Genomic DNA, 11935 nt, shown 5'->3' on the forward strand with positions numbered 1-11935 from the left:
CCCCAACATGCACATAAGGAATTTTGTCGAGATCTGCAGCACTTCTAAGTATAATGGCGTGACTGATGAGGCTATCAAGTTGAGGCTTTTCCCATTCTCACTGAGGGACAAGGCTAAAGACTGGTTACATTCTGAACCAGCTGGGTCCATCACTACGTGGCAAGATCTTGCGCAAAAGTTTCTGGTGAAGTTTTATCCGATGGCAAAGACTGCTGCTATGAGGAGTGCTCTTACTCAGTTTGCGCAGAAACCTACAGAATCTATGTGCGAGGCTTGGGAACGCTACAAGGAAATGTTGAGAAAATGTCCACATCATGGAATGCCGGATTGGATGGTGATCACTGGTTTCTATAATGGTTTGGGGGCCCAATCTCGGCCCATGCTCGATGCAGCAGCTGGAGGCGCCTTATGGGCTAAAAGCTATGCTGAGGCGTATAATCTTATAGAGACGATGGCTGCAAATGAGCATCAAAACCCAACTCAGAGGATGACGTCAGGCAAGGTAGCAGGTATTCTGGAAGTTGATGCAGCCACCGCTATTGCAGCCCAGCTCCAAGCGCTATCAATAAAGGTTGATTCTCTGGCTACGTATGGAGTTAATCAAATAGCTATGGTTTGTGAGCTTTGTGCAGGTTCTCATGCTACGGATCAGTGTTCTCTTGTCAACGAATCTGTTCAGTATGTGAATAATTATCAGCGACAACAGCAGCCTGTGCCAGCGACCTATCATCCTAACAACAGAAATCGTCCAAATTTCAGCTGGGGGAATAATCAGAATGCTATTCAGCCACCATATCAGCAAGGAGTGAGTAAACAGTTTAACCCACCTGGATTCCAGCAACCACAGCAGTATGCTACAAGGCAATCATATCCTCAACACGGAAGTGCAGCTGCACCTACTAGTGCTGATTTTGAGGAACTTAAGCTGTTGTGCAAGAGTCAGGCGGTTTCTATCAAGACCTTGGAAAATCAAATCGGTCAATTAGCCAATGCAGTGCTCAATCGTCAACCTGGCACTCTTTCCAGTGACACGGAAGTACCAGGCAGGAAGGAAGCTAAAGAGCAAGTCAAGGCTATTACCTTAAGGTCTGGAAAAGTAGCTGATGCTGAAAAGGCAAAAAAAGTAGAAGCTGAAATTAGAGATGAAGAATCTACGCAAAAGGAGAAAGCGGCGGAACCAAGGAAGACTACTGTTGAACACACTCTGCCTGAGGCTAATACAGGGGAGAAACAGCTCTATCCTCCACCACCTTTTCCTAAGAGATTACAGCAACAAAAGCTGGATAGACAGTTCGGGAAGTTTCTGGAGGTGTTCAAGAAACTTCACATCAATATACCTTTCGCTGAGGCTCTTGAACAGATGCCTAGTTATGCGAAGTTTATGAAGACTATTCTTTCAAGGAAGGTGAAACTGGATGACCTTGAAACCGTTGTTCTCACGGAAGAATGCAGCGCTGTTCTGCAGCAAAAGTTACCACCAAAACTGAAAGATCCAGGAAGCTTCACCATTCCTTGCACAATTGGCAATCTGACGTTCGACAAGTGCCTTTGTGATTTGGGAGCAAGCATTAATCTGATGCCATTGTCGATCTTTAAAAAGTTGGATCTGCCTGATCCAAAACCCACATACATGTCGCTACAATTGGCTGACCGTTCCATCACTTACCCAAGGGGCATAGTTGAGGATGTGCTCGTCAAGGTGGATAAGCTCTTCTTTCCAGCAGATTTTGTTATTCTGGATTTTGAGGAAGATAAGAAGATTCCCATAATCTTGGGAAGGCCTTTCTTGGCTATTGGCCATACTTTGATAGATGTGCAAAAAAGGGAACTTACTATGCGGGTCCAAGATCAGGATGTGACCTTCAACGTATTCAAGGCAATGAAATTCCCTACAGAAGATGAGGAGTGCTTAAAATTGGATGTGATTGATTCTGCGGTTAATTCGGAACTCGATCACATGCTAATGTCTGATGCATTGGAAAAGGCCTTAGTGGGGGATTTTGACAGCGATGATGAAGATAGCAACGAGCAATTACAATATTTGAACGCTTCTCCCTGGAAGCGAAAGCTGGACATACCATTTGAATCTCTTGGTACTTCTGACCTTAAGAACGCTGAAGGGAAGCTTAAACCATCAATAGAGGAAGCACCTACCGTGGAGCTCAAGCCATTACCTGAGCACTTGAGGTATGCTTTTTTAGGTGATTCATCTACGTTACCTGTTATTATTTCATCTGACCTTTCAGGTAATGAAGAAGACAAGCTCTTAAGGATTTTGAGAGAATTCAAATCGGCTATAGGATGGACCATAGCAGACATCAAGGGGATAAGTCCTTCATATTGTATGCATAAAATTCTGCTAGAGGAAGGTAGTAAGCCAACTGTGGAACAGCAGCGAAGACTGAACCCCATCATGAAGGAGGTGGTGAAGAAAGAAATTCTAAAATGGCTAGATGCAGGCATCATTTATCCTATTTCTGACAGCTCGTGGGTGAGCCCCGTCCAATGTGTACCTAAGAAGGGAGATATCACTGTGGTCGCAAATGAAAAGAATGAGTTCATCCCTACTCGAACAATTACAGGATGGAGAGTATGCATGGATTATAGAAAATTGAACAAAGCCACAAGGAAGGATCACTTCCCTCTTCCATTTATTGATCAGATGCTTGACAGATTGGCGGGACATGAGTATTTTTGTCTTCTGGATGGTTATTCCGGGTATAATCAGATTTGTATTGCACCAGGGGATCAGGAAAAGACTACCTTCACTTGTCCATTTGGCACGTTTGCTTTTCGCAGAGTTTCGTTTGGGTTATGTGGCGCACCGGCCACCTTTCAGAGATGTATGATGGCTATATTCTCTGACATGATTGGAAATAACGTCGAAGTGTTCATGGATGACTTCTCCGTCTTTGGACACTCATATGATGAATGTTTGAATAATCTGAGCGCCGTACTCAAAAGATGCGTGGAAACTAATTTGGTGCTCAATTGGGAGAAATGTCATTTTATGGTGCGTGAAGGCATTATCCTTGGGCATAAGGTCTCTAGCAAGGGTCTGGAGGTGGACAAGGCCAAGGTGGGAGTCATTGAAAATCTTCCCCCACCTAATTCTGTGAAAGGAATCCGTAGTTTTCTTGGTCATGCGGGTTTTTATCGGCGATTCATCAAGGACTTTTCAAAGATATCTAAGCCGTTGTGCAATTTGCTTGAGAAAGATGTGCCTTTCAAATTTGATGATGAATGTTTGGCAGCATTCGAGACTCTCAAGAAGAGTTTGATCACTGCACCAGTTATTACAGCACCAGATTGGACAGAACCATTTGAGATGATGTGTGATGCGAGTGATTATGCGGTAGGTGCAGTTCTGGGACAGCACAAGAAAAATCTCTTTCATGTGGTCTACTATGCGAGTAAGACCTTAAATGGTGCCCAATTGAACTACACCACTACTGAGAAGGAGCTTTTGGCTATAGTATTTGGTTTTGAGAAATTTCGATCTTATCTGCTTGGTACGAAAGTAACAGTATTCACTGATCATGCAGCTATTCGCTATCTGGTTTCTAAGAAGGATTCAAAGCCGAGACTCATTCGTTGGGTGCTTTTACTTCAGGAATTTGAGTTAGAGATCAAAGATAGAAAAGGTACTGAGAATCAAGTAGCTGACCATCTCTCTAGGTTGGAGAATCCCGATTCTAATTCACAAGATAGGACGTTAATCAATGAATCTTTTTCGGATGAGCAGTTGTTTGCAATTCAGGAGGAAGAACCATGGTTTGCAGATATTGTAAACTATCTCGTCAGCAATATAATGCCTCCTAAATTGACATCCGCTCAAAAGAAGAAGTTTCTGCATGAGGTGAAGTGGTATATGTGGGATGAACCATATTTGTTTAGACAGGGAGCTGACCAGATCATCAGGAGATGTATCCCGTTCTGTGAGACGGAGGGGATATTACGAGACTGTCATTCCACGGTTTATGGTGGACACTATGGTGGTGAGAAAACGGCAGCTCGTATTCTGCAAGCAGGTTTTTTCTGGCCTACTTTGTTCAAGGATGCTCATCAGTTTATTTTAAGGTGTGATCGTTGCCAAAGAGTGGGAAATTTGTCAAGGAAGGATGAAATTCCATTAAATGTGATGCTTGAAGTCGAGGTCTTTGATGTATGGGGAATCGATTTCATGGGGCCTTTTATCTCGTCTTGCAATAATCAGTACATCTTGTTGGCAGTCGATTATGTCTCAAAATGGGTCGAAGTTAAAGCTTTACCGACAAATGATGCAAAGGTAGTGCTAAATTTTCTTCATAAGCAAATTTTCACAAGGTTTGGAACACCTCGGGTAATCATAAGTGATGAAGGATTGCATTTTTGCAACCGTAAGTTCACTTCTATGATGCAGCGTTATAATGTGAATCATCGAGTAGCTACTGCCTATCATCCGCAAACAAATGGTCAAGCGGAAGTGTCTAACAGAGAGATAAAGCGCATTCTAGAGAAGGTTGTTTGTCCATCAAGGAAGGATTGGTCTTTAAAGCTCGATGAAGCTGTTTGGGCTTACAGAACAGCATACAAAACTCCACTTGGGATGTCACCGTTTCAGTTGGTGTACGGTAAGGGATGTCATCTACCTGTGGAGCTTGAGCATAAGGCCTACTGGGCATTGAAGAAGTTGAACCTGGATTTAGATGCAGCTGGTAAGAAAAGAATGCTTCAGCTTAATGAACTTGATGAATTTCAACTTCAAGCGTACGAAAATAACAAAATGTATAAGGAAAAGGTGAAGAGGTGGCACGATAGGAAGCTACATCCAAAGTTATTTGTGCCAGGGCAACAAGTTCTCTTATTCAACTCTCGGCTCCGACTTTTTCCTGGGAAGTTCAAATCAAGGTGGTCTGGACCTTTTATTGTCAAAACTGTGTTTCCACATGGAGCGGTGGAAATTTTTGAGAATGATTCGGACCAAGCATTCAAGGTTAAAGGTCAGCGGTTGAAGCACTACTATGGGGACATGGCAAACCGAGAAGTGGTTAGTGCCATTTTGTTGACTACTTGAGAAGGGTACGAAACGTCAAGCTAATGACGAAAAAGAAGCGCTGCGTGGGAGGCAACCCATGAATTGTCGTTATAGGAACCCTTAGAAGTTAATAACCTATCCAAAAACACAAAAAAATCAGAAAACAGGGGCTGAAAAAAAAATTTCCAGTTAAAATTGCGTTAGGGACTGCTTTTCGAGGCCTTGGAGCTGATATCCAGTGGCCAGTTTTTGGGGAGGACTCCGTATACCCGCCGCCTGATACTCCACCCACTGAGGGTGATGATGATGATGACTCCGAGTAGGTATACCCTGTGTTCCTTTCTACTACTTTCACTGAGGACAGTGAAGATTTTTAGTTTGGGGGTGGTAGTTAAGGAATATTGTGTGTGTGCATTTAGTTGCATATTCATGATAGTTTAGTTCATATAGTTGCATAATTTATGCCATATAGTTTTTTTTTATGAATGTCATGTAGCTCATGCATTTACCATGATCCCTTTTGCAATGATTTATCGACTGAATTGTGATATTGATGCGAGTGTAGTGATAACATTAAAGTGATATTAAGTTGTGTAGGTTGATATGCATGCTAGAAATAATTGTAAGTCCACTAAGTCTTAGAGAATGCGTAAGGGCTAGATTGTTGTTATGATTTGGTTGTTTTCAAGGTCAATCTGCTTATTATGCTTAGAATTCGATTATAGGTTCTTAGTGATAAAGGCATGAAAAAGAAAAAAAATTTGGAGAAAAAAATATGGAAGTTGTTGCTAGTTGTGGCTAGGCGTCAAATGGCTAGTAGCCGGCTCGCATATGGTGCGAGTAGTCTAGGGTTGAGCAAGATGGAGCGAAACGCACTTGCTCGGAAGTTAAAAAAAAAAATTGCATAATTGATCAAGAGTGGGCTCTTTGGTATTCGAGTTATTAAGTTCTTAGGGGACTTTGTGCCTAGTGACCTAAGGCTTTTAGAATCTGGGATCCGCTAACCTAACGCTCGTTACATGGATATCATTGTATAAGTCTTTTATGGACCTCACTCATTGCACGGTCAAATAAGCATTTGAGTTGTAAATAAAAAGCACGATTCCGTAGTAAGCTCCAGAGTTCTTGTAGTGTTGTATATCACTTTGTGCCTAGAATTTTTTATTCTTTGTATAATCGTAGGATTGCCTTGAGGATAGTCTAGTCATAGTAATTGGTCTAGTTCCGAAGCATATCTGTTAAGCATTTGCACACACCACGTTTCTGGCTGTATGTCCGTTTGCATGAGTTTATTGATCTTTAGTTGTCTAACTGCATTCGTTGGGATGTGGAAATTTGGTTGATTAATTGTAGTAAGGGGGATCGCTGTATTTTCATATAGATTGCATTCATGCATGTTTTTATTTATTTTTGAGTCTGTGACGCTTGAGGACAAACATCGATTTAAGTTTGGGGGTGTGATAAATGGCATTTTATACCACTTAGAGCGTCTTAAAATGGCTTAAATTGGTGTCTTGAAATCAAGTATTTTGTGTATTTGATGCGTTTTTCTAGTGTTTATGCATTTCAGGGTTTTAGTTGCATTTCGGGGGAGGAATCATCAAGAATAAGCCTTGGCATGTGTTCACCATTGCGAGAGGAAAGAAACGGGCAGATTACGGCGAAGAAACGGAGCGAAATCAGAATTTTTCCAGAAGAGGTCTGAGCGCCCGCTCAGCATTGCTGAGCGGCCGCGCAGCAAGCTGAGCGCCCGCTCAGCTATGCTGAGCGGCCGCGCAGGGTCGGGAAAAAAGACAAATTATTTTAGGACTTCTATTTCTGTTTGGTTTCCACTTCTATGTAATCTGAGTTTTATGGGACTATTATATAAGTAGATTTGAGACGTTTTTTACAAGTGTGGAAAAAAGAAGATTGTGTTTTTACGCAAGGATCGAAGGAGATAAGGAAGAAGACCGATTTAGCACACCGCAACGAAGAGGAAGCATATATTCTTGTGATTCTTGTTTCGTTGTAACGTTGGATGCTAGTTTTCTTGCTTTGAACTTATTTACTCTTGTGACGTACTCTGTTTTAATATAATTAGCTTAGTTATTATTTTCTTGTGTTTGTTTATCATGATTTCATATGAACCCATGATGACGATAAGTGCTATTATGGGCTAATCGTGATCATGGGGTTGCAACGGATTTATTATGGAATTCTTTAGTTAATTGTTTAATACTTTAGTGTGTGATGATTGCATGATATCTAGTATTGGTTGTGCGTATTCGTCTTATGTGCGTCGCGAACATATAAGATAGGGTGTTAATCTCTTGTGAAGCGACGGTGGATCTTGAGATTTAGAACTTGCCATGCTAGCATAGGTTCATGTACGTTGTGCATGATTAGTGGGTAACTCTAACAGTTTTATTTGCCCTATGTAATCAAAAGGAATAACTTGTGCTTAAATCGTTGTGTTGTCAATTTCTGTAGACATATGGGAACTCAACATAATTGATGACTATTCAACTTCTATCTTAATTGTGGATGCTTGGTAGAATGGTATTAGTACAATGAAAGTTGGCTTTTATCAGTTTCGTGTTATTCGATTAATATCATCACTGTCACAAGCTAAAGGTAATAACAATGGCTATAGAAGGAAGTAATAATGAAGTTGTGATCTCATGAGTGTTTTATTATTGATAAATTGAAGTGTTAGTTAAGTGATTAATTAAGTAGTTAATTATAGTTAATATTTAATCAACAATTTTAAGTGTTAGTGTCTTAACATTGAGAAGTAATCATACATTGATGAGTGAGTTTAATTAGACAATAATTTAGTCTGAGTCTCTGAGGGAACGAACTAGAAAGTATTCTATATTACTTGCGAACGCGTATACTTGCATGAATATTAGCGCGTGTTTTCGCCCTATCACTGGCATAGAATATTATTGTATACTGTGTTAACTTAGATCTTCCTTTGTCAGTTAATCTTCACCACTGATCTTGCACGCCTCAAGATGCCTTTTGTAGACTTGTCAATCCAACTGATTGGATTGTTTTTTGATTGTTAATCTTGGATAATGAACTGGTCTGCACTTTGTACTTTGAGTTTTACCTCGAGATCTGCAGTTTGATATACAGAGAACTTGACATCTCAATATGTATATTGGCTTATCGAGATCTCTCATTACTCTATAGTTGCTTTGACTTGTAGAGGTATCTGAGTTCTCTATAAGAGAATTTAGCTTGTCAAGATCTCTCCACTTCATGTATTCACATTGGATTATAGATATCTCTGAGTTCTCTAGTGACTAATTGACTTGTCGATAACTCAAAGTTCTCTAGTGATATTTGACTTGTCGATATCTCGGAGTTCTCTAGTGATATTTGACTTGTCGATAACTCTGAGTTCTCTAGTAAAGAAAAGACTTGTCGATATCTCCAATCTTCATGTCTCCAATTTGGCTTGTCGATATCTCTGAGTTCTCTAATAGCTTTCCTGACTTCTCTATAAGTCATTCTGGAGTTCTCGGATGACTACTCTATAACACTAAATCTGTGACTTGTAGAGATCTTGACTTTGAGAACATTTTTCTTAAAATAGATTTATTCAACTCCAAGCTTCTTCATAATTCTTCTGAGGCATGATCTTCTTGATCTTCTTCCCGATAGAATTCTTAGGCTTGATACTGTTTAAAGAAAAAGACTTCAGTCTGCTCTTTGAAATTTTTACAGACTTTAAATGTTATAATACAAAATGCAAACTAAGATTACAATACAACTTACTTAGGGTTGTCAATTTGAGTTAGTCTTGTTATTTTCCAGGCATGTCTTGCACAACAATGTCCCTCAATTTGTGAGAATATTTCTTAACACAAACTCATGTCTGTTAACAAGACTAATCCCAAGTTATAATGGAAAATAAGATTAATACATAAAAACTGACATAATTACAGCTTTTTTACATTAGGAGATTTATAGAGTTTAAATAGTTACAAGCATTAGGTAAAGACTGCTTTTGCTTCTGCTTCTTCTTTAATGAGATCCTTTAGGTAAACAAGAATTTCAAGTTCTTCTATGATATGTCTCCCACTTAGAGCTTCTACAAGTATAAGTTTTTCTGGCTTTGGATAACCATTTAGCAAATCAATCCTAAATCTTGTGAATTTGCCAGCTTTAATGTTTAGAAACTTTCCATCCTTAGAGATTCTTCTCATTCCTTTTTCCTTGAGTTCTTCTGATATTTTTATGTACATTTCAATCTCCTCATCATACTTCCTTATCTTCTCCTCATATTCAGCTTCATTCCTTGCTCTTCTTTCCTCCCTTTCAATCAACCACTCAGCCAAAACAAATCTCCATGCTCTTGTAACAGTATCCTTATCCTTCTGTAAACTTATCACTCTCTTGATCTCTGTGGGAGAGAGAGAGTTTATTAAGTTGCACCCTAGAAATGTGAAGGATCCATCTTCATAGTAGATTCTTACTTCCCTTAGAGATACAACCCAGACTCTAACTATTTCCTCAGCTAGTTGTTGAAAATAATCTTCATATATGATGCACCACTTCAAAGGTAGAAAATCATTCTGCTTGAAATAATCCAGATGGCCCTTTCAGTAACTTGTACTTTTTCAGCATCCTTAGATTTCTTAGGTTTTCTCCCAATAGTCTTGTAGTGAGTTTTAAGTGAAGGCTTGTCATAAGGTAAGTTTGTGATTTTCTCGAGAGATGTTTTGGTTGAGGTGATAGGTATTTTTAGGAAGGTGTTAGCATTTTGTTTGTATAGGAATTTTGTCTTAGAGGTTAGAGGTGGTTTTGTGATTGAGTTTGTTGGCTTTGAAGGTTGAGCTAGAGTTGTTTGGATTTTAAGGGTTTGTTGTGGTTTTGAGCCATCATGCCTTTGCTTGCTTCTCTTTTCCCCTCTCTTTTTTTTGTCACCATCCTTCTTCTCATCCTCCTTTTTCTCTTCATGTTTGTTGTCCTTACTGCCAGTTGCTTTAGAATATTGACTTGGATTTGATCCAGAAGGTTTTTATTTGTCATCCTTCTGCTCATCATCACCCTTGTCATTTCTTAGATTGTATTGAGTGTTTGGCAACATGGTGTCAGCATTTACAAGATATCTGTTTAAGATCTTTATCATCTCAACATCCTCATGCTTCTTGCTCCTTTTGTACTTTAGATCAGACTACAAAGTCATGATCAGCCTCATTTTGATCTGATACAGTGTTTAGAAACAAGGAGATGTCTAGTTTGATTGGTTGTTGGAAATACATAGACTACTCCTTTATTTGGATATAGATAGGCTTCAGGAAAAGCTGTTATCTGTGCCTTTTTGAGCTCATGGAGAAGTTGAGGGTCCTCTGGAATAACTGGATTCACTCTGTCAATCATTACATCCAGTTCAGATGCTCTTAAGGTTTGAAGATTTAAAAAAGTCACCTAAAGACACCTGTCTACACCAACATCATTAATGTTTACAACAATCCTTTTCTCCAAGAAGTCATCAATTTTCACAACCACTGCCCTAATGAAGTTGATGTTCTTGGCCAAAGATTTCTTGTAGGTCACATAGTTGTTTTGAAGAGATATTCTTAGTACTGCAAGAAGTTCACTGAATTCCTGATCTTGATTTGGTCCTTCTGCAGCCTTTAGAAGTCTTTCTTTTCCTACAACAACTTGAGAAGAGCTTTGACCAACCTGAATAGGCTCTTTAGATTTTACTTGAGAAGAGATTTGACCAACCTGAATAGGCTCTTTAGATTTTGCTTTAGCATCCCTAGATTGTTGAATCCTAGCCTCAATCTCCCCCTTAGTCTTGGTGACAGGCATGAGTAGGGGAGTTGGTAATTCTGGCCTTATTTGTTCAGGTATAGAGGGTAAGGGTATGTTGAGCTTCCCCATGATGGCCCCCAAAATAACATATTTCTGTATTTGGAGATTCTTGTGAGAGTCCACCTGGGTCTGGATATCTGATTGTCGACTTTTGACTAGAGAAGTCAAGGCTTGAACTTGAGCATTTAGAGAGACATTGGAGGTCTGCAAGTCTGAGACTTGTTGTTGAAGAGATTGAATTTGAAGATTTGTAGAGGTTGAGACAGGTTGATGTGAACTTGTAGAAGTTGAGGTGCCAAAAGTGGCTTCCACAGCTTGTCTGATGCCATCCATAAGCAATGTAGGAAGGCTCATATATGTATTGGTAAAGCTGGTCCAACTTGATCTTTACATCATTTGAATTAGTGATTTGCTGTTGGACCACTTCATGAAGAGCCATGAAGGATTGTTTGAGATTTTTGAACTCCTTTTCAATAATAGTCAGATCCATCCTTGCCATTTGATCAGCAAAATGTTTGAATTTAGAAGTGATCTTGACTTGTGATGGTATGATCTCATCCATCTTCTCTTTCACCAATTTCCTGATTTTGTCTTCATGACCAACCATCTTGAGTTCTAGTGCTTTTCCAAAGAGGTGGAAAGATTTGAGTTGAGCCTTGGAAACCTCATTAATGGCATCATAAAATTCACTAGGAGTCAGTGCTTTAGCATTGCTGCCCAAAATTGTCAGATAATCTTCCCTGAACTTAGCTATAACACCCTCCATCTCCAGATTGTAGTCCTTGTTCAGCCAAGCATCACAGTTGCCATCCTGTTCAGCTTCATCAACAATTTTTTCTTGTTGTTCTTGGACATATGTTTGATAGAAGAGCATAATGGCTTGATAGTCCTTGTTAGACATATCAGATGTCAGCAACTGTTGAGAAATTTCGGCAAGTCCTATAAGCTGATCTAACCTGAACTCTTCAAGATTTAATTAAGGTGCAGCTTCTTGGAGCCAGTTAGAGACAAGATGTGGTTTTTGAGGTTGTGAGGTTTATGGTTGTTGTGAGGGATCAGAACCACATGTGACAGAAGTCACAATTTGACTCACAGTAGGTA

General features: G+C 39.7%; 1 non-coding gene across 1 annotated transcript; it reads right to left on the reverse strand.

The window, feature by feature from the left end:
- Positions 1–214: 214 nt before the first annotated feature.
- LOC141694442 (small nucleolar RNA R71) lies at positions 215–321 on the reverse strand. The gene has a single exon (XR_012563748.1). It is a non-coding gene; the product is annotated as a small nucleolar RNA R71 (small nucleolar RNA).
- Positions 322–11935: the final 11614 nt, after the last annotated feature.

The sequence above is a fragment of the Apium graveolens genome, chromosome 10, assembly GCF_009905375.1.
Source record: "Apium graveolens cultivar Ventura chromosome 10, ASM990537v1, whole genome shotgun sequence".
In the NCBI taxonomy this organism is placed as follows: Eukaryota; Viridiplantae; Streptophyta; class Magnoliopsida; order Apiales; family Apiaceae; genus Apium; species Apium graveolens.